Source organism: Oryctolagus cuniculus, chromosome 4 (assembly GCF_051225735.1).
Source record: "Oryctolagus cuniculus isolate XC-2025 breed Fujian yellow rabbit chromosome 4, ASM5122573v1, whole genome shotgun sequence".
In the NCBI taxonomy this organism is placed as follows: Eukaryota; Metazoa; Chordata; class Mammalia; order Lagomorpha; family Leporidae; genus Oryctolagus; species Oryctolagus cuniculus.
Genome location: NC_142870.1, coordinates 146,661,251 through 146,683,006, shown reverse-complemented (window position 1 = coordinate 146,683,006; position 21,756 = coordinate 146,661,251). Strand labels below are relative to the sequence as shown.

At 52.4% G+C, this 21,756-nt stretch overlaps 1 protein-coding gene and 1 pseudogene across 2 annotated transcripts in view; both read left to right on the top strand.

The window, feature by feature from the left end:
* Window positions 1-21,756, top strand: part of EPHB1 (EPH receptor B1) — a 431,493-nt gene that overhangs the window by 24,943 nt on the left and 384,794 nt on the right. The window lies entirely within an intron of this gene.
* Window positions 20,499-20,579, top strand: LOC127483019 (U2 spliceosomal RNA; annotated as a pseudogene).

Genomic DNA, 21,756 nt, shown 5'->3' with positions numbered 1-21,756 from the left:
CTGGAGACGTGTGTAGGTGCTGAGCTATGACGTGGTGTGCGTGTAGAGAGAGCTTTACGCTCAGCTCCCGCCGTCCCGCCTGTGTCGGTCCAGGGACACAGCCACCACTTGCCATTTCCTGTCCCCTCCACGTGGGGGAAGACACAGGCCCCCCTCCCCCTGGCAGTGCTGCTCTGCCCATAATTGATGGTTTGCGCTGTGTCCTTCATTTGCCTTCTCTGGCCGTGCATAAATAACCCCAGTTCCTCGTGTGTTTCTTTGCCATCTCCGTTTCGCAGGCCCTTAGCCCGTTTCATTTCATTCTCCACTATCAATGGTTTTAAGGCCCCTTGGAAATATAAAAGTTGTCTGAATAATAAATCATCATTTTGGCAAATGATACTGAGACATTTAGAGAGATAAAATTAATCACCCCTTATAGCTATGTAGCAGCTTCGCGGGGAGCACAGAGCAGCAGTAGCGCTTCGAGTTCATTCCTGTCCCATCCCCGGAGGGTGAGGGCAGGAGTCGTTTGTTTATTTTGTAGGGGGCGAGGCCCCGGAGGTGTGGGTGACTTCTCTACCCACACCCCTTGGTGAGCACCGCACCGAGAGGTCTCAGCGCCCCTTCCCTCTGATGCAGCTCCCATGGGCATGCGGGCCCTGCCCAGGAGGCTGTGGGCTCCCTGCATGGGCATCTTCTGCCCAGGTTCATGACCCCAAAGCACATTTTCCCAACAGTGAATTCCCTGCTCCGAAGGCTGCAGTATTTCCCACCCCACCTAGTCCAAAGCTCACGTGTTCTACCGAGATTCAGCTAACTGCATTCTGAGAAACTGACACTCACGGAAGCTAAGTGAGTTGCCCAGACTCACCCAGCTATTAGGTGGCAGTGCTGGGGTCCGAGGTCGGTGTATCTAGCATGCTTTCTGTTCCCTAACCGAGCTGTCTGTTAGGATCACCTGCTTTAGAAATGAAGCCAATATGCACGCACATGTGCACACACACACACACACATACACACACCCGTGCACGCTCTTGGCTCAGGTGATTGAAGGGACAGTGCAAGGCTGGTCTCAGGCATGGCTGGGTGCTGTTGGGTCTCAGTCTGTCTCTCTTGAGCCCTGTGTCCTCTGAGTCAGCCTCGTGTTCATCCTTCCCCAACCACAGGTCCGTTGGTCTGGCTGTGACAGAAGCAGGGGGACTTCCTCCGTGGCAGTTCCTGCAGCAGTGCTGGGGGTCTTTTTGGTGGGTCCCAGCCCAGGTTCTGGGTGTATCCCCCCGTGCTCAGGGACTGAACTCACTGGCTGGCCGGAGCTGCTCCTTCCCCGGAGGTCTGGGGTGGACTGGGGCATCGTAAGGGCAGCGAAACGAGAAGGGCATGGACAGTTAGGACAAGGGTGGTGAGTGAGTGCTGGCCAGCAGAACCTCATCCCTTGCTGGGCTGGGGCCTCTCGCGTGGGCGGTCCCTGTCCCCCAGCCTCTCTCTGACTGTGCCTTCCCCCTTGTCCTTGTCCCCACCCTTCCTGTCTGGATCCTCCTGTACCCTTTCTTTGGTCTGTTTCAAACCTCCGTGGCCCGAGGATGCCTTCCTGAGCCCTTGGCCTATGGGGCTTCCTTCCTTGAGATCCCATGATAGCTTCCTGCTCTCCCTCATTTCCACTGGGGAAAGACTTGGGCTTGGCACACTTTTCCAGGAGAGAGAACCCGTGTATGTGTGTGAACCAAACAGATCGTGGGGAATTTTTCTTAAAGATTTATTTTAAAGGCAAAGAGAGAGGGACACACACACACACACACAACGCCCATCTGCTGGTTCACTACTCAGATGACCACAGTGGTGTGCACTGGGCCAGACTAAAGCCAGGAGCTAGAACTCCATCAGGGTTTCCCATATGGATGGCAGGGACCATCATCTGCTGGCTTCCCCGGCACATTAGCAGGGAGCTGGATTGGAAGTAGAGCAGCTGGAGCTTGAACGAGGGCTCACGTGGGATGTCGGGGTCACAGGTGGCGGCTTAACCTGCAGCACCACAATGCCTGCCCTGGATCGTAGGGTCTTCATAGACTACGGTGAATGTGACTCTGAGTGCTGTGAAGAAAGGCTGGCCTGGTCTTCCCGCTCTCTGAAGGGGGCATTTCTGCCTGGGACATGGTTTTCTTGCTCTGCTCCTGGCCAGTTGGAACTTCCCTGCAGGCCCGTCCTTGGCTGGGCAACTACACTTGACAATACACGCACACGCCCAGCATCAGACTCAACCTACTCACTCGCTCACAGATCAGGAGTCAGAGGTGGGAGAGGCTGAGCTGCTTTGGCTGGGTCATGCAGTGGGCGAGGTGCACAGTGAGAAGTGGAGACTCCACCTGGCACCCTGCCTGGTGCTCCCTCCTCTCTCTGCTTGTCCGGGGGCTGGAGAGTGACCCGGGAGCAATGCTTGAGGATTGCAGGTCGACCCCAGCCCGAAGGCAGAAGGTTCCTGGGGCCACAGGGAGGGTCTAATGGTGCCTCCTGGAGACTGGTCCCCCAGCCCTGGGCGCCCGTGGGCACTGAGTCAAGCCGTGGACACCTGCATTGGTCTGGTGACAAGTGCCAAGCATGGCTAGTTTCAGTTAGGAAAATGACACTGCGGCCTTTCCTGCAGCTGCAAGGTCCCGTCCCTGGCACCCTGGAGGAGGAGTGAGCCTGGCAGGGTTGGGGCCCTCGGTCCACTCCCATGAGGAATCCCCCACAAAGTCCTGGGGTCCCCCACTTCCCCTGAATCAATGAATTATTGCTGTGGCACTGCACGGTTACTCAGTTTGAATAAAAGGGAAACTCTCATATGGAGTGTGCTATTTTTAAGAGCTACTAGTTAAGGAATAAAATTCCGTGAAACACAATTATTTAGCTGTCTTTGTTTAACAACATTCATCTAATTAACCATCAGTAGCATCTATTGAGATGCCGGGCAAGTACACCCTACTGCAAAGCTTGTTTGGGAGGGAAAATAAACAAATTCATTTTCTCAACCCAAGTAATGAAAATCTTCCCTCCGAGAGGAGCTGTTACAGTGAGGGTAGATGGGTAGGGGGCTGACTTTGTCCTGGGGATGCTTTGCTCAGGCCCCTCTCAAAAGCTGCCTTGTGGCACAGCAGGTTAAGGGGCCATTTGGGAAGTTTGCATTCCATATCAGAATGCCTGGTTCGAGTCCTGCCTCCTCTACTTCTGATCCAGCTTCTTGCTCCTGCATCCTGGAGGCAGCAGATGATGGATCAAGTACTTGGGTCCCTGCCACCCATGTGGAAAACCCAAATGGAGTTCTGGGCTCCTGGGTTTGGCCTGGCCCAGCCCTGGCTTTTGTGGGTATTTGTGGAGTAAACCACTGGATGGAAGATCTCTCTCTGTCACTCTGTATTTCAAGTAGAAGAAAATAAATGAACATGAAAAAAATAAAAGCTTCCCTATGAATTAGCTTTTGGGGACCCCCGGCTCTGAGAGCCTCTCCCCTTCCCCAGTAATGTCTTCCTCCCTGCACACCCTCCCTTCAGGCCTTCTTAGAGCTCCTTTCTACTTATCTTTTAAAAAGTTTAAGTCTAAACAGTTTCAGACTGGTGGAAGAGTTGTTCCTCTGTTACAAAGAATCCCAGTGCATTGTGGTGAGCTGAGTTCCCACCAGAAGATACTGTGAAGTGCTAACCTCTGGGCCTGCACAGTGTGACCCTCTGTGGAAAGAGGGTCCTTGCAGCTGTAATTAGTTGGATTAGGACCAGGCCATCCTGGAGCTGGGGGTGGGGGTACTCCGGTGTGACAGGTGTCCATATTAGAAGAGCATTGTGGAGGCTGGTGCCACGGCTCACTAGGCTAATCCTCTGCCTTGCGGCGCCGGCACACCGGGTTCTAGTCCCGGTCGGGGCGCCGGATTCTGTCCCGGTTGCCCCTCTTCCAGGCCAGCTCTCTGCTGTGGCCCAGGAGTGCAGTAGAGGATGGCCCAAGTCCTTGGGCCCTGCACCCCATGGGAGACCAGGATAAGTATCTGGCTACTGCCATCGGATCAGCGCGGTACGCGGCGGCCATTGGAGGGTGAACCAATGGCAAAGGAAGACCTTTCTCTCTCTCTCTCTCTCTCACTGTCCACTCTGGCTGTCAAAAAATTAAAAAAAAAAAGAAGAGCATTGTGGATACAGACCAGCACGCACACGCAACGAGGCAGTGTGCACGTGGAGGCGGAGATGGGGTTGGGGGAGCACCCAAGAGCCGCGAACCACTGGGAGCTGAGTCTCCCTCCAGCCCTGGGAAGGAACGGCCCTGCCAACACCTGGTTTTCACCTGCCTCCAGAGCTGTGAGAGGATGTCTGGTGTTGTTACAGCCACTCTGTCATTATTATTATTATGATTATTATTATTATTTGAGAAGCAAAGAGTCGGAGAGACAAGAGAGAGCTCTTACCCACTGGTTCACTCTCTGAATATTCATGACAACTGGGGCTGGGCCAAGCCAAAGCCAGGAGCTGGGAATTCAATCCAGGCCTTGTATGTGCTTGGAGGGGCCTAACTGCTAGAGTCATATCCCCAGGCCTCCCCGGGTCTGCATCGGCAGGCAGCTGGGATAGGAAGCCAGAGCCGGTCCTCGAAGCCAGGTACTGCTGTGTGGTCAAATCCCTGCCCTGAGTTTATGAAAACTGACCTTCGGCCAGACGCCTCAAACGTTAGCTGTCTACCCTGCTGCCCTGTCGCCCCTCCCCCCTTATCCCCGCTGCACACATGTCATTGTTCTGCCCCAGACTGTTTGAAAGGGAGATGCAAATGTAATGTCTCTGTACACCCGAATACGTCAGCGTCTGCTTCCTGGCATCGAGGAAACTCTCTTACTGACCATAGTGCACCGATCAAGATCGGGGGATTAATGTGCATGCAGCACTATTGCAGTCCGTCTAATCTGCAGAACTTCAAATTTCGCTAATTTCCCTACTATTGCCTTTGTTGCAAAAGAAAGTGATAGTTCATCTGATCCCTTTTATCTTTTAAAATTACTTTTAATTCAGATTTTGTCTTGGGCTGTCATTGAGTGGGTTAAGCTGCCTCCCACATGCCGGCATCCCATATGAGTGCTGATTTGAAACCTCACTGCTCCATTTATGATCCAGCTCCCTGCTAATGTGCCTGGGAAAGCAGCAGAAGATGGTGCAAGTCCTTGGGCCCCTGCACCCACGTGGGAGGCTTGGATGGAGTTTCAGGCTCTTGGCTTTGTCCGGCCCAGTCCTGGATTTTGTAACCATCTGGGGAGTGAACCAGTGGATGGAAGAACTCTCTCGCTCTCTCTGCCTCTCCTCTCTCTGTGTAACTCTGACTTTCAAATAAATAAATAAATCTTTTTAAAAAATCTTAATTTCTTTTATCTGCTATTAATGCAAATGCACATTGTCCTGAGGACTGTGGGGCCTTTGGGGAATTTTGACCTGCATGGAGTTGGTGGGAGTCTGGGCTGCAGGTGGAGGGTGCAGGCATGGCCAAGGTCACTAGGACAAAGCCTTTCTGGGTAGGGGCCCTTATGGGTTCTTTTTTCTGGAAAAGGAGACGTATAAGAGAGGATTCTGAGAGCTCTTGGCCGGCCGGTAGACAAGGTGATGTTCGGGGTGCCTTTCCCTGCCTGCCTGGGCTCCACTTAGCTCCACCCTCCTCTTGGGTGCCTGGTGGGTCACAGGGTCCTGAAGCACCTTTACCCCGGGGGACGGGGAGGGGAGGTGGTCTCCCCTTCCCACCCAGGAGCAAGGTGCCGTGGCTAGGAAGGGTGCTTCAGCCGGGGTGAAGACAGGTGAAGCTCTGGGGGTGAGGGGGAGGCCAAGGCGGTGCCCAGAGAAGTTGGCAGGGGCTCTACGGGGAGGGTTTTCATCTCCTGTCCTCGGCCACCGCACCCTCTACCTTGCAGCGGGCAGTGGTCCCCTGCTCTCCTGTCTACCACCGTGGCCCTTTAGCCTCTGTCCTCTCCCGGCTGTCAGGGCATTGCCCACCTCCTCTCTAGTGAAGAGATTCCAGTGAGCGCTGGGGTGAGGGGCCCCAGCGACCTGCCCAGACAGCCCGACCCTGAGCTCTGGAAGCACGTGCAGAGGTGGACTCTGATCTGTCCTGGAGCTGGGCGGGGGCGTGGCTGGGAGACCAGAACCCGGCCCACTGAGTCCCAGACCCCAGCAAGGGGGAGCCTGTTGCACTGGACCCTGATGCCATGGCTGGGCACACTTGGGCACCTGTGCAGGCTCTGGGGCCACCCTCCCAGTCCCACTTTCTGCAGCTTTCCTTCCTCAGTTCACAGACTTACTCAAGTCCCTTGTCTGCTCTCCAATTTAAAACCAGCACCCCTGCCTTTGTCCCGCCCCTCCTGCCTCTCTCACCCTGGGAGGCTGCCTGCCCCCTTTCCACGGCGCCTCCCACCTGCTGCCCCCTCCTCCTCAGACTTTCCCTGTGGTCGGGCTGACGCTTGGCCCCTTCGCTTCCTGCACATCGCTCTGCACACGTGAACAAACGTGGCTTCCTCTGCTCTCAGGCCGCTGTGGCTTGGCCCAGGGCTCCCCACCTGCCGCCGTCTGATAGCGTTCTTGCCTTTCGCCCTGGATTCCAGAAGCAGGAGATGCTGTGAGCTTTTGTCACCTCTCGAGGAGGAGATACAGAGTCTTCTCGGTTCCCCCACCGAGGAAGAACCTACTTGCTTGAATCTTCCCGTGATGTGGTTGAGAGAACCCGGGGCTGTTACTCTGAACAAGAAAGATATCAACAGGACGTCTTCAGAAACTGCCCCCTGTGCCAACATAGAGTAGCGTGGGTCAGAGCTGCAGCAGGGTCAGGCTCGCTGGCAAAATGCAGGAGGCTCGCTGGAATTAGAATTACACTTAAACAGTACACACTTTCAAAAATATTTGTTTTATTTGAAAGACAGAGTGACAGAGAGAGAGGGAAAGACAAAGAGAGAAAGAGAGTTTCCATCCAACTGGTTCACTCCCCAAATGGCTGCAAGGGCCAGGGCTGGGTCAGGCTGAGCCAGGAGCCCACAGCTTCATCTGGGTCTCCCACGTAGGTGGCAGCATCAGAGCGGGTGGTTTAACCTGCCGTGCCACAGCACCAGCCCGACAGTACACACTTTTTAATGTAAGAATGTCCAAGGGCCGGCACCTGCAGTGCCAGCATCCCATATGGGCGCTGGTCCGAGACCCGGCTGCTCCATTTCTGATCCAGCTCTCTGCTGTGGCCTGGGAAAACAGTAGAAGATGGCCCAAGTCCTTGGGCACCTGCACCCATGTGGGAGACCCGGAAGAAGCTCCTGGCTCCTGGCGTCAGATCAGTGTAGCTCCGGCCATTGCAGCCAATTGGGAAGTGAACCAGTGGATGGAAGATCTCTCTCTCTCTCTCTGCCTCTCCTTCTCTCTCTATTTAACTCAAATAAATAAATCTTAAAAAAAAGAATGTCCCAAAAGTTACTTGCAAGATGCACTGAGATATTGCCTGTGATACTTATGATAATAAAATAATGATTCATTTTATTTATTTATTTATTTTAGAGAGAGAGTCAGAGAGAGAGAGAGAGAGGAGTCTTCCATCCACTGGTTCACTCCCCAAATGGCCACAACTGCCAGAGCTGAGCAGATCCAAAGCCAGGAGCCAGGAGCTTCTTCTGCATCTCTCACACTGGTGCAGGGGCCCAAGGCTTGGGCCATCTTCTGTTGCTTTCCCAGACCACTGGCAGGGAGCTGGATCAGAAGAGGAGCAGCCGGGACTAGAACTGGTGCCCATATGGGATGCCGGCGCTGCAGGTGGAGGATTAACCTATTGAGCCACAGTGCCAGCCCCATGATTCATTTTACCTGAGCATCTTGTTTGTTGATTTGCTAAATCCCTGCCCCTAGCATTGACATGTAAGCCACAGCTGGCAGGAGCTGAGGGCCTTCTCATGAGATGGAGTCCCACCTGTGGGACTAACTGAAGCTGGGGGCAAGGCAGTGACAGGACCCTGGCACAGCCAGGCCTCGAGTCGGCTGAACTCCCCAGCCTTCAAGGGCAGTGCCTCCGTCATCTCACCCCTGGGCAGGTTACTCTGGGACCCTTTTCTGTCTTCCAGCTTCTGTCTGGCCAAAGCCAGGAGCCAGGAACTCAATCCAGGTCTCCCATGTGGGTGGCAGGGACCCAGTGACTTGAGCCATCACTCTCTGCCTGACAACTTGACCCACCTCTGGGTCAAGGTCATTTAAAGAGAAAACTTGGTTCCTCCACTGCCGACGGAGAAGCAGTCCTCACTGATCACAAGTTCAAAGCGACTCTAAAACATCAGGGTTGGGGCTGGTGCCGTGACTCACTTGGCAAATCCTCTGCCTGTGGCGCCGGAATCCCATATGGGCCCCGGGTTCTAGTCCCGGTTGCTCCTCTTCCAGTCCAGCTCTCTGCTGTGGCCCGGGAAGGCGGTGGAGGATGGCCCAAGTGCTTGGGTGCCTGTACCCTTGTGGGATACCGGGAGGAGGCACCTGGCTCTTGGCTTCGGATCGGCATAGCTCCGGCTGTGGTGGCCAGTTGGGGGGTGAATCAACAGAAGGAAGACCTTTCTCTCTGTCTCTCCCTCTCACGGTCTGTAACTCTACCTGTCAAATAAATAAATAAAAAATCTTTAAAAAAAACACATCAGGGTGATGAAATGGCTGATACCAAACCCTGACTTTGGACTCTGAGTATGAAACCTGCTTCAATTTCTTAAAGAGAAATTAGCAAGTGGGCAAGTTGCAAAGGATACCTTTGTCCCCAACAAGGGACCTTGTTCCTGACACATTCCAGAAGGCCCAAGAAGGATGGGGGAGGGACAGCTTTCCCACCCACAGTCTGTGTCCGTGCCTCCCTGGCCGATGAGACCCTCGCTCGCAGGAAGTGCTGGTGTTGTTAGTTCTTGGCAGTAATCAGGACGCTATTTAAAGTGGTTTCTTCAAGGTCCTTCACAAATGGATTCTCTCTGTCTGGAGGTGTTTGTGGAGCGGGGAATCTGATTTCTGCAGGGCGTGCCCAGCTGACCTGGCCTCAGGGATAACATCCCGGAGGCCACGTGCCAACTCCAGGCAGCGCCATCGGGGTCCCCATGGGACTCTCTTGTCCCCATGAATGAGCCCCCTTGCCAGTCGCTGTGTCCTGCCAGTTCCCCGACGCTGACCCTCTGCCCTCTCCCCGCCTCCAGACCCCTGGTTTGGTGAGAAAGACCACCTACGGGAAAAGTGCTGGATGAACTGATAGGCCAGCCGTTGGGACTGTGAGTGGGTGAGCCCCATCCCCGGAGGGCCGTCCAGAACTTGAAACAATGTGCTGCAGGGCAGTTAGGTTTTATGGCATGATCGGTTCAGGACAGTAAACTTTCATTGAGCACCTAATATGTTCCAGACGCTGCTGGGCCTGCGACGTGCCTGAAGCGCTGTTTCGGGCTTGACGGAGTGTGGTCTTGCGGGAGAGATGGGCAGAGGGCAAGTGGGCGGTTGTGGCCATTCAGTGTGATGTGGGAGGGGGTCCACCTGAGAGGCTTGGCCAAGCTGGCAGCCGTAGAGGAGCTGCGGGTGGGGGTGAGTCTCGAAGGGTGAGGAGGATTGTCGTGTGATGCGTAGGGAGGCAGGTGTGCGGGTAGGGCATCCGGCCAGCCGAGGTGCAGGCGGGGCGTGGGCATTCTGTGTGCCGAGGCTCGGTTGCCTGCCCTGTTTTCCTGAGGGGTCCTGTGCTGGAAGGGGGTGGAGCCACCTGAGGCTGGAGAGACAAGCACAGGTGGCTGGGGAGATGCCACAGCCGGGATGTCCACCCTGATATCCTTCCTCCAGAACCCTGGTTGGCCAGTCCAGCTTCCTCTCGCTCAGTCCTCAGTAGACAGAGCAAGCAGTGTTTTGCTATCTTTGGCTGCACAGAACCAGTCGCCTTTGGGCCGCTTCGTAGGGATGACCCTTTGAGCCTTCTCACTTCTTCAATGCCTGTTGAACATTTTGGAGGTTGGCTTGTAATCCCTCCGCGAGTTGAGGACACCGAGCCGAAGGTCTCCTGGCCATCAGAGCCGCGTTGGATGTCACCCAGGGAAGGAATGTGAACAGCTCTGCCCTGGAAATCCGTGATTAATAGACATGATCTCCACCAGAGCATTAATTTCGGGCATAATCAAAGCTTGCTGAATTATTTCAGTGTCAGCCCATGACAGAGAAGTCAGTCTGGGATTAGCATTTTGATTTAAAGTTCAATGGGTGGTATTTATCTTTATTTCTGTCGCATATGGGTGATTGACTGTCTGTCCTGGAAAATAAAAACAAATGCTACTTCCCCAGTCAAGTGAACAGGGCGGGGAGGGGGGTGTAATTTAGAGGCACGCTCTCACGGTTGGCTGGACCCGTGGCGAAGGGGTTGGCAGCCTCCCCTTGGCTTCCACAAGGTGTGTGGGTTGCAGGTGCCTGGTTCTGCCAGGGGCCAGGTGCCTGCAGGAGATGCTGCGTTAACATCTGAGCAGGTGTGTCGCTCCTGATGGCAGTGCCGTGGCTGAGTGGCTGCTTGAGGCAGGAGCCGCCGCTGTGCGGTGTTGGAGGTGGTGGAGACATGAGGTCCACCCCAGTGGAGCTGGGTCCCTGAGCTGGACAGCAATTGCATGGTGGGAGAGTCCAGCCCAGGGGTAGGCTACTTGGAGCCTGCAGAGGGGTTATAATGAGCAACACTGATAAAAATGGGTGAACTTGACCCTGACTGTTGGGCATGGTGCAGCCGGGCCCCGTGCAAGTGCCTTTGCCTGAGCTGTCTTCGACCTGCCTGCTCTCCAGTAGGGATAAAGACCTGGAGGCCCAGCCAGACCGGTGACCTCACCAAGCCCCCAGCCCTGAGCAGTCTGGCTCAAAAGCCGATGCTCTTGTCACTGTAGCACCGGATGCGTCCATCCTGATGGCAACGACTCTGGGACTGGGGACTTCTGGGGATTTCAAGGCTTCCTGGGTTCCCCAGGGCTCCCACCCCACAGGGCCCCACACCTTGAACCCCCTTCCTCAGAACCTCAGAGCTCCTGTCTCCACTCTCGCGGGCCCCGGTGGCCACAGGCCCGGGAGCCGTTTTGCTCCAAATGCAGAAGTGACCCACGAGTCACAAGCCTTTTCCTAAATGAGGCCTCAGTGGAAGGCTGTGCTGCCATCAGCAATTTGTGCCTCCGGGGGTGTTTTCATTTAAGGCAGAAGTTATTGCAAAGGTACCTGGAGAGCAGGGGAGGAGGCCTCACCCTGGAGAGGAGCCCCCTGGCACAGCCACCTGGGACCCCATGGCCCCAAATGACAGCCAGCCCCTGCCTGCCCTCAGTTCGATGTGACAGCAGTAGCGTGAGGCATGGTTTAAATGTCTAATTACACTCAGTGTTCTCAATTAAAAAGTACATTTTAATAATGGATCTAAGCCCCTTGTTTTTCATAAAACAGATGCAGTTTTTATTTTAAAAGGTGCATTTAAAGAATTACTCATTCATCTAGTTTTAATTTTGCATCTAAAAATATAATAATCCTTTAGGAGTTGCGTTTATTAACACACATTGAAGCAGATCTTTGTAAATTAAGAGGCAGATCGTCTGTGATCTCACAGCTACATGATATATAGTGCGGTGAGGTTTTCAAAGCCGTACTTTATCAGATGAATAGAGCATAAAGGAAGTCCCAGGCATTCCAGTGATTTTGTTTGGTTAAATCCCATATTTTCATATTATGAATATTCACATTCCACAGAAGCACATATTTCCAAAGCCACGTCCATGCGCCGTTAGCAGTTTGGTTATAAATAGGAAACACGGGCCTTTGAAAAATACCAGCAAATAGAAATCAGCGTCACTTGAATCAGGCAAGAAACGCATGGTCTTTCGTTATGCACTGACATCTAGTTTATCCTTCCTGGTAACTCCCTGGCCGGGCGAGAAATCGGGGGTGTCCTGCCTCTCCTGTTCCCAAGTGATGAATCTGGAAGACGTTTGTCTGAAGAAAGACGTCATTGTTGCTCCAAGTAGAAGAGGCACCTGCGATGAGAAGCCTGGCTTGTCATTTCTGTATTCCAGCAAGTAGATGAGTGACACGTGGACTTGGGTGGCATTGCGAAGTTAGGCATCAGCCTGGACTCGCCCCTTAGCCTGTTCAGCCTCAGCCCGAACACGTGGGGTTGATATTGAAAGGGGACGATGGTGGTTGTTCACGGGGCTGGGTACCAAGCTGTCCCCCAGAGTTCAGATGGACCCTTGTCCAGCTATGGAGTATCCTAGTGACCAGGGGGACAGAACCATGGATATGAGTGCCTATTTGTAAAACTTATCTTTAAAATGTCAGAATGATCTATACTCTCAAGCCACCCCAAAGCTAAGAGATATATTCCGTAGTCTATGTTTTGTCTTTGAACCTTAGTATATCTTTTTGATAACAAAGGTGAAAATATTTTAAAATTTGAGTTTAATTAAAAATGGATGTTTTTAAACTTGATTTACTCTTAGGGTTCGGTGTTGTGACACAGAGGGTCTGCTTCGCTTCCAATCTAGCTTCCTGCTGATGTGCCTGGGAAGGCAGTGGATGATGGTTCAAGTGCCTGGGTCCCTGCCACCCACATGGGAGATATGGATAGGGTTCCTGGCTCCTGGCTTTGGCCTGGACCAGCTCTGGCTGTTGGGGCTATTTGAGGAGTGAACCAGCAGTTGGAAGATCTCTTTCTCTGTCTTTCTCTCTATCTCTATGCCTTTCAAATAAATAAATTAATTAGAGACAAGAGAAAATCCGATTTACTCCTGAATAATCCCCGATTGTCATCCCCTTGGCTCCTAGGGACACGGATCTTGTTGGTACAGACCCAAGGATGACCACCTGATGGTTCCTGGGGACCAGGAGGCTCCACGGAATGTCACTGGTCCCGGGAAGTGGCAGGGGAGGGCCAGTGGCACCTTGCCGGAGCAGGGAAGGATGGGGCCTGGGTTGCACCTGGTGGGGAGGAGAGGTGTGCTTAGTCTGGGGCTTCTGTGGGCCTGACTGACCTGCTTGTCACTGCGATTTGCCCAAGGAACAACGTCTCGGAGAGGCTGTGCTGTAGCCCCCGGCCACTGAGAATGAGTCAGAACTTGGGTGGGGCAGCTTGGTGGAGTTTTTAACGGTTCAAACCAGGGAAAGGTGAGATAGCCTCCGTCGTGCGCTTTGTCGCCTCCAGCTGCATTGGAGACCCAGACCCCGAGCCTCAGGGAGCACTGGACATTACCTTGTCATAGAGCAAGACAGTACGGAGCGTGGGAGGGTCCCGGGGCAGGGAAGGAGTGAGGGTGGGAGTGTGGGGGCACAGAGTGGGGCTGCTGCCTGGGAGGGACTCAGCCCCAGCACTGTTCAGGAGGCTTAGCGGGTCAGTGGGGCTGGATCCTGCTTCCTCTCCGCCCCTGGACACTCTCACACCCATGGCCTTGTCGTCTGGGCTGTGCCTTCTGATGGGGGAGTGGTCGCCACACAGGACAGAAGCCAGGATCTGGGAGGTGTAACAGAAAAAGGCAGGTTTCTCTGTGGCCAAGGCCGTGGGCCGGGAGAGCTCATTTACCTTCATCTCCTTTTGCCAAAGAGGGACCCGAGGCCGGGACTGGGCGGATCCGGCGCTGGCCGTCCTCACCACTGACTCCCAGTCCTGGCCTCTGTCCTCTCTTGGCTTCCTGGCTTAGTTTGGCTCTTGGGGACATTTCTACAGATTCTGCTAGAATTTCCTGCTCAGGTGTTATCCTCCTGTAGGCGGGCAGTTCACAATGGTGTCTGTCGTCTATTGTGTCCCAGTGGAAAACCGCATCAGCCGTGCTGCGCTCAGAAGTCACGGGAGAACAGTTGCTCACCACCCTTCTCTAAGAAACACTTCCCTTAACAGGATCCTGTCATCAATCACACGGCGCTTTCTTGCTCTTTGAAAATTAGTATCTGGAAAGTTCCTGGCTGTGTGGCTGGATCCCAGACAAATGCTGTCATCTGAAGACGCGCCCAGAGCAGCCACCGCCACCTGGTGGCCATGTACCCTAATTACAAGCAAAGTATGCAAAAAGTGGGTGGCTTTCTTGGGTTCAGAGGTGTGGCTAGAGGTCTGAAGCTGACCAGGAGAACATTCTACTCCTGTTTTTAATAAAATCCAGAACAAAATAATTGGACATGGTCTAGAATATGTCCAAGAAGTGCTTTCTTTTCATCCATTAATTCATCAGCTAATATTCTGGTGGGCGAGAGTATGAAGTAGTATGAAGAGTATGAAGTGTGTCACCTCATTGGATTCACAATATCCAGCCCCAAGTAGCAGCCCTGGTTTACAGATGCAGAGAAGTTAACAGGCAGCGCTGCACAGTCAGGATGCGAAATGAGCCTTCGTTCAGGCCTGAGCCCGCCCCTGCCTCCGTGTCTCAGTGCCGGCTGACTCTGCAGCCTGCTGTGTGCTCCCCGGCTCAGTGGAGCAGCCATAGCCCTGCCGCCACCACACGCGTCACTGGCTGGGGTCTGGTGCCACGCAGCCCACAGAGCGACTGCTCCGAGCTGCACTTGCTGGCGTTTCTGGAGGGGCGATGGGGCGAGTCTTGGGGAATGGGCACAGGACACAGCGAAGCTGTTTTGGGTGTGTCTGGCAAACATCTCTGCCCCTGGACGCTGGGAGGCCCTGCTTGCTCTCAGACACAAGACTCAGCTGGGGTCACGGCCTCCCGCCAGGCTGCTCCTGAGGACAAGAGAGGAGGTGGCTGGGGCCAGTTCTGGCACAGGGCAAGACAGAGGTGAGTGGTGAGCAGTGTGTGTGTGTGTGTGTGTGTGTGTGTGTGGAGGGGCAGGGGGTGGATCTCAGAGCCATCTGAGAGTGTTTCCCGGGACCCCTGGTGCCCCAGAGGGGAGACCCGAGCCCACAGATGGCGGGAGCTGTTTGTGTGAGGAGTGGAAACAGCCTGGAAGTGGTTCTGCTGTGTGCTGCCGGGGTACCCCTGGCTTCATGAACAAGTGAAGGGTGATTGTGCTTTGTGGAGGGTAGCTCAGAGTGAGGCAGGACTGGGGACCCGGGGCAGGAGCAGGGCTGCTGTTTGTTTCTGGGGGCCCCAGCGGCCCCCCTGCCGCTTAGTAGCGAATCCCTTTCTCCTCCACTCCCTTCCCCCGACCCCTCCATCAGAGTCAGGATCACATTGCCCATGGCATTGGGTATTTCTGTGCCTCTGCCTCCCCGTGCAGCCTGAGCCACCAGGACTCAGGGACCAGACCTTGCTTTATCCACAGGAGGCCTCTGTCTGTATGGACTGTGCTGGGCTTGTAGCTGGCCTGAGCAGGCACCCAGAGGCTTGCTAAGGCCATGGGGCGCATAATCAGGTGAGGCCATCTGCTGGATTTTCATTGGGTAAAATGGCCAATTTTTAAAAGTTGACCATAGATTTTTTAAAAAGATTTATTTATTTGAAAGAGTTACACAGAGAGAGAAGGAGAGGCAGAGAGAGAGAGAGAGAGAGAGAGAGAGAGAGAGAGGTCCTCCATCCACTGGTTCACTCCCCAATTGGCTGCAACGGTCAGAGTTGAGCTGATCCAAAGCCAGGAGCTTCTTCCAGGTCTCCCATGTGGGTGCAGGGGCCCAAGGACTTGGGCCATCTTCTACTGCTTCCCCAGGCCACAGCAGAGAGCTGGACTGGAAGAGGAGCAGCCGGGACTCGAACTGGCGCCCTTATGGGATGCTGGCACTGCAGGCTTTACCTGCTATGCCAAAGCACTGGGCCTGACCATATATAAATTTTTTTTTCTTTTCCTGTCTTTGTGCTGACCAAATAAATTCAGTCTGGCTCTCAGATGCAATAGCAAAGCACACACACAGCCTATGGATGCCCTAACCCTTGAAAAGTAGTTTCCTGGTGCCCGTCCCTAATTAAATAGAATGAACACATGTCTTTCCACGGCATGAGCGTGTAAGAGCACCCACTTCATAAGAAGGAAAATTTTATGAAGTTGTTTGAGTCGGGACCATAACAATACTAATAAAACATATTTTATGAAGTTGGCAAGCACTGTGGTCTGCGTGTTATTTTGCAGAGAACAGAACTGCTACACGTTGTAAACGGGAGCTCCCTCGCTGCCTCGTGGTCCCTCTCCTCTGGAGACAGATGGGACAGCTCCTGCTTTAAGAGTTCTTTGTAAGGGGGCTGGTGCTGAGGTACAGTGGGTTAACGCCCTGGCCTGAAGTGCTTGCATCCCATATGGGTGCCTATTAGAGACCCGGCTGCTCCACTTCCGATCCAGCTCTCTGCTGTGGCCTGGGAAAGCAGTAGAAGATGGCCCAAGTCCTGGGGCTCCTGCACCCACATGAGAGACCGGGAAGAAGCTCCTGGCTTCTGGCTTCAGATCAGTGCAGCTCCAGCCATTGCAGCCATCTGGGGAGTGAACCAGTGGATGGTTCTGTCTCTACCTCTCTGTAACTCTGTCTTTCAAGTAAATAAAATAAATCTTTTATAAAAAAAAGAGTTCTCTGCAGAGTTCCAGCACAGGGCAGGATTCAGTGGCCCTGGCTGTGAACTGCTGTTTTGACTGCTTCTTGATGCACCGATTACGGCCCGTCACTCCATGGTGCATGCGGTACTAGGAAGGAACTAGGAAGGAACTAGGAAAGGGGAGTTTGCTGCCCCATCTCAGGTCTGCTTCCAGGGCTTGGGCCTCTTTCCTGGCCTCCCACCCTTTCAGAGCCCCCTGTCCTCGCTTCAGTTCCCTGCACCCTCTAGGAGAGGCCAGGACCTCACAGGGGCTGCTGTGTGAGAGTGGAGTGCTGGTGGGGGAGTGGGCAGGGGTCACGCTACCCAAGGGCATTTTCATGGTTTTTAGGAACAGTTCTCATATGGACAGCAGGCAGGGGCCAGAACAGAAGCCCAGTGAGATACTCAGCCTGCCCAGCCGTGTTCAGACCCAGCCAGGAAGCCATAGAGGAGCGGGACTTCCCCTCCCAGGAACCCCGTTCCACCTGCCAGTCGTGCTGCTGCAGCGTTGTTTTTTCCTGGAAGCCTGTGTCTGTCTGGTGTGAGACAGGCAACAGGTGCTGAGCTGGGCTGAGCCTGGACATTTTGCCTTTTAGTGACCTAAGGAAGGGGGCAGTGTGATGAGGGCTTCCTGAATGGAGGAGTCAGGGTCGACTCTAGCTTAAGAAGTTCTCTTCTGCCTCTTTTAGTGATCTGTTGGAGTTAAAAGCTGACTCTGGGGTGTGTTTGGTGCAGTGGTTAGATTGCACCTGGGATGCCTGAATCCCATATTGGAGCATCTGGTTTGAGTCCCAGCTCCTGTTTCCACCCATCCCCATGCCACTCCACATCTTGGGAGGCAGTGGATACTTGGGTCCTTGTTACCCACAGTGGAGACCCAGCTTGGAGTTTCATGCTCCTGGCTTCAGCTTTGTTCAGCCCTGGCTGTTACAGGTGTTTGGGAAGTAAATCAGTGTACAGAAGGTCTCTCAAAAGATGGCATGGGCATCTTCTTGCCCCAAATCACTGGCTGAAAGTGTAGGAAGAGTATGATGGTTGAGTCAGACTCTCAATCATTCAGATCTCACTTCTGTGTGTGACCTTAAGCCAATGTGTCTCAGTTTCTTCTATAAAAATGGACTTCATTAAATCTCCCTTTCTGGCTTACATGTGGAAATCTGAGATGCTCGGGAGTGTCTGGTATTGCACAGATTGGTTTAAATTCTCCCAGTTCTTTATTCATGTGCGTTATTTGTTGCTCAGGGTCTCCCTCATTGGTTTGCACTTGGCCTGAGCTCATCCACGGAGACTTTGAGAGTTAAAGTAAGAGGACGTCCTAGCCATCACCACATGCCATTGTGGGGTGCTGTGGTCCGTCTGTGATTTCCTGAAGTTCGTATGTTGAAATCCTAAGAATTGGGCACTTTGACAGGTGGTTAGGTCACAACAGGGGAGCCCTCATGATTGGCATTACTGCCTTTCCTAAAGAGACCTCAGGGGCCAGCATGGTGGCACAGTGGGTGAAACCACTGTTCTGCTCTCCACACCAGCATTCCATTTCGAAGCACTGGTTCGAGTCCTGGCTCTCTGTGTCCTATCCGAGCTCCCTGCTCATGCACTTGGGAAAGCAGAGGTTGATGGTCCAGGTACTTGGGTCCTTGCCACCCACATGGGAGACCTCAGTGGAGTTCTGGGCTCCTGGCTTAGGCCTGGCCCAGCTATGGCCATTTTGACCATTGGGGAGTGAACCAGCAGATGGAAGGCTGATCTCTCTCTCTCTCTCTCTCTCTCTCTCTCTCTCTCTCTCATTCTGCCTTTCAAATAATCTTAAAAACAAATAGATAGATAAGTAAATGAATAAAAGAGACCTCGGAGAATGCCCTCACCGATCTGCTGCATGAGGACATAGCCAGAAAGCATCACCCATGGAGCAGGAGGCGGGTCCTCACGGGCTGAAGATCTGCCAGCACTTTGATCTTAGACTTCTGAGTCACTGGAGCTCTGAGGAATGCATTCCTGCTGCTGGTGAGCACCTGGCTGCGGTATTTTGGTACGAGCAGAGACAAGTGCCTCGGAGACTTCCAGGACACAGCTTCACACCCCTCACTCTTCCATGCCCTGCGTCTGAAGCCTCTCCACTGTGGTACCTGCTCCTCCCTGAGCCCCACGCCATTCCCATGCCTGCAGCCAGAAGACCCTTCCTGAAGCACTGATTAGGAAGAGGGACTCTTCTCCAGGTTTGCTGTGGTTGGGCTGCAGACAGCCCTGCCACCTCAGCCTGGCTCTCCACAGGCCCCCTGGAGTCACCTGTGGTTTTCCAACTTTTCCCGCAGACCCCCAAGTCAGATGGCTTGCTCTTCCTGACATGTGTCTCTCTTGTCTCCATGTCTTTGGCTGTCAGTTCTCTGTCTGGAAGACCTGTTCCCCTGATTCCATCTCTTACTCTGTAGTGGCCTGGTTGAAGTGGTTCCTCTGCCAGGAAGCATAGCCAACGTTCCTTGTTGCTGTTATTGGGTGTCTGTTACTATATCTATCTATCTATCTGTCTGTCTACATCATAAACTCAACTCTGCAGGGCTATAGTTATTACTTAGTGTCATCTTATGCCTTTTAATGAAGTTAGGAGAAGACACGGAGACTTTCATATTAACACTTGTGTTTAGCATTTATTTTTGTTTCATCCTGTGTTTTCAAGCCACCTTCTAGGGACATCTCTTTCTGTCCTGAATGATATTCTTCAGCGTTTTGTGTACTGTAGTCAAGTTTGCTAGCAGTGAATTCTATTAGTATTTAGTTACCTAGGAACATCTTTATTCTGCCTTTATTTTTTTAGAGGGTAGTTTTGCTGGGTATAGAATTTCTGGTTGACAGTTTTTTTCTTTTAGCACCTTAACTATTATGGCATTGATTTGGGCCTCTATTTTTTCAAAAAATAAGTCAGATATAAATAACATTGATGTTGCTCTGTATGTGATAATTCAGGTTTTTAAAAAGATTTATTTATTTATTTGAAAGTCAGAGTTACATGGAGAGAGGAAAGGCAGAGAGAGAGAGAGAGAGAGAGAGAGGTCTTCCATCTGCTGCTTCACTCCCCAGTTGGCTGCAGTGGCCAGAGCTGTGCCAATCTGAAGCCAGGAGACAGGAGCTTCCTCCAGGTCTCCCACACTGGTGCAGGAGCCCAAGGACTTGGGTCATCTTCTACTGCTTTCCCAGGCCACAGCAGAGAGCTGGATGGGAAGTGGAAAAGCTGGGTCTTGAACTGGCACCCATATGGGATGCTGGCACCCAGGCAGTGGCTCTACCCATTATGTCACAGTTCTGGCCCCGATAATTCAGTTTTTTTTTTCTTTACAGGCAGAGTGGACAGTGAGAGAGAGAGAGACAGAGAGAAAGGTCTTCTTTTTGCCGTTGGTTCACCCTCCAATGGCCGCCGCGGCCGGCACTGATCCGAAGGCAGGAGCCAAGTGCTTCTCCTGGTCTCCCATGGGGTGCAGGGCCCAAGTACTTGGGCCATCCTCCACTGCACTCCCGGGCCATAGCAGAGAGCTGGCCTGGAAGAGGGGCAACCAGGACAGAATCCGGTGCCCCGACCTGGACTAGAACCTGGTGTGCCGGTGCTGCTAGGTGGAGGATTAGCCTATTGAGCCGCGGCGCCGGCTTCCGATAATTCAGTTTTTTAAAAAAGATTTATTTAATTTATTTGAAATCACAGTGGGGAGGAAGAGCTGGAGTTAGAGCTAGAGCTGGAGTTAGAGCTAGAGCTAGAGCTAGATAGAGACAGAGTTTTCCATCCAGTTCATTTCCCAATGGCCGAACCAGACCAAAGCCGGGAGCCAGGAGCTTCATCTGGGTCTCCCACGTGGGTGGCAGGGGCCCAAGCACTTGGGTCATCTTCTGCTGCTTTTCCCAGGCCATTAACAGGGAGCTAGGTTGGAAATGAACATGAACCAGCACCCATATGGGATGCCAGTGTCACAGGTGGTGGCTTTACTTGCTATGCCACAATGCCAGCCCCTAAATCATTTTTCTCTTGCTGTATTCAAAATGTTCTCTTTGTCTTTTAACAATGGTGTATCTATCTATTGCTTCTCAGCCTTTTGGCTAAGATCAAGTGTAGTAACAATGGTGTATCTAGGTATGAATCTTTTTGTATTCATCCTACTTGGGACTCACTGAGCTTCTTCAATATGTCTGGGTCGATGTTTCTCACAGACTTGGAAAGTGTTAAGCCATATTTCTCAAAAGGTTTTTCAGTCTCCCTTCTCTCTCCTCTCCTGAAATATTTATTCCACGTATATTGATGAACTTGATAAGAACCAATGGATTTCCTTGGCTTTCACTTTAATCTTCTTGCTATCTGCTCTTCAGATGGGATAATTTCCATTGATCTTTCTTCAAGTTCACTGATTTTTTCTTCCTCTTTTTCTCTTGACTTTTTTTGTTTTTTAGCTCCTCCAGAGAGAGTTTTTCAGTTTGGTTATTCTACTCCTCAACTTAAGAATTTGTATTTGTTAAAAATAGTTTGACTCATTAGAGATTATCTCTATTTGTTCATTGAAGCTATATTTTCTTAATTATTTAAAAATTGTTTTCTTTTTTAACATATTCATGTAACAATGGCTTTGGAGTGCTTGTCTGCTGAATGCCACATCTGGGGACTCAGGCGGTTTCTGTCTTGAATATGGGTCACGTTGCCTGTTTCCCTGCATGCGTCATGATTTCTTGTGGAAAATGAGACAGGTTGGATACTAAATTGTAGCAGCTCTGAGTTCCTATTTTTTCCCCAGAAGGATGTTGTTGTTACTGATTTGTTTGTTTGATGACTTGGCTGGGCTCATCTGTGAAGCATGTCCTCCCCATGGTGTGCAACTTTTAGTTTTAGTTTTTGTCCTGTGTTTAAGTCTTCCTAGAGCGAGCCCCCACTCTGTGTAGGCTGGTGATCTGCCTGTGACGCCACAGACCCTGAGCCACTCTGCCACTGGGGAGTAGAGCCCGTTCAAATTCAGGCCGTGCTGAAGTCGGCCCTACTCTGAATCTCTGGTGGAAGCTGTCACTTCTACCATGCACTGCACAGTCTTTGGCATGTGGAAATCTAAGCTTTTCTCAGGTCTTTGCTTGGTGTGCCCATAGTCTCTGCCCAGAACACGCTCACCCCACCCTGCCTGCTGAGACTGTCACTTTGGACAATGCTGATGGATGTAGGTAGTAGCAGCCACTCTGTTTTTTTTTTTTTTAAATTTAATTTATTTTTAATAGAGAACTTTTATTTAATAAATGTAAATTTCAAAAGTACAGCTTTTGGATTATAGTGGTTCTTCCCCCCATAACCACACTCCCAT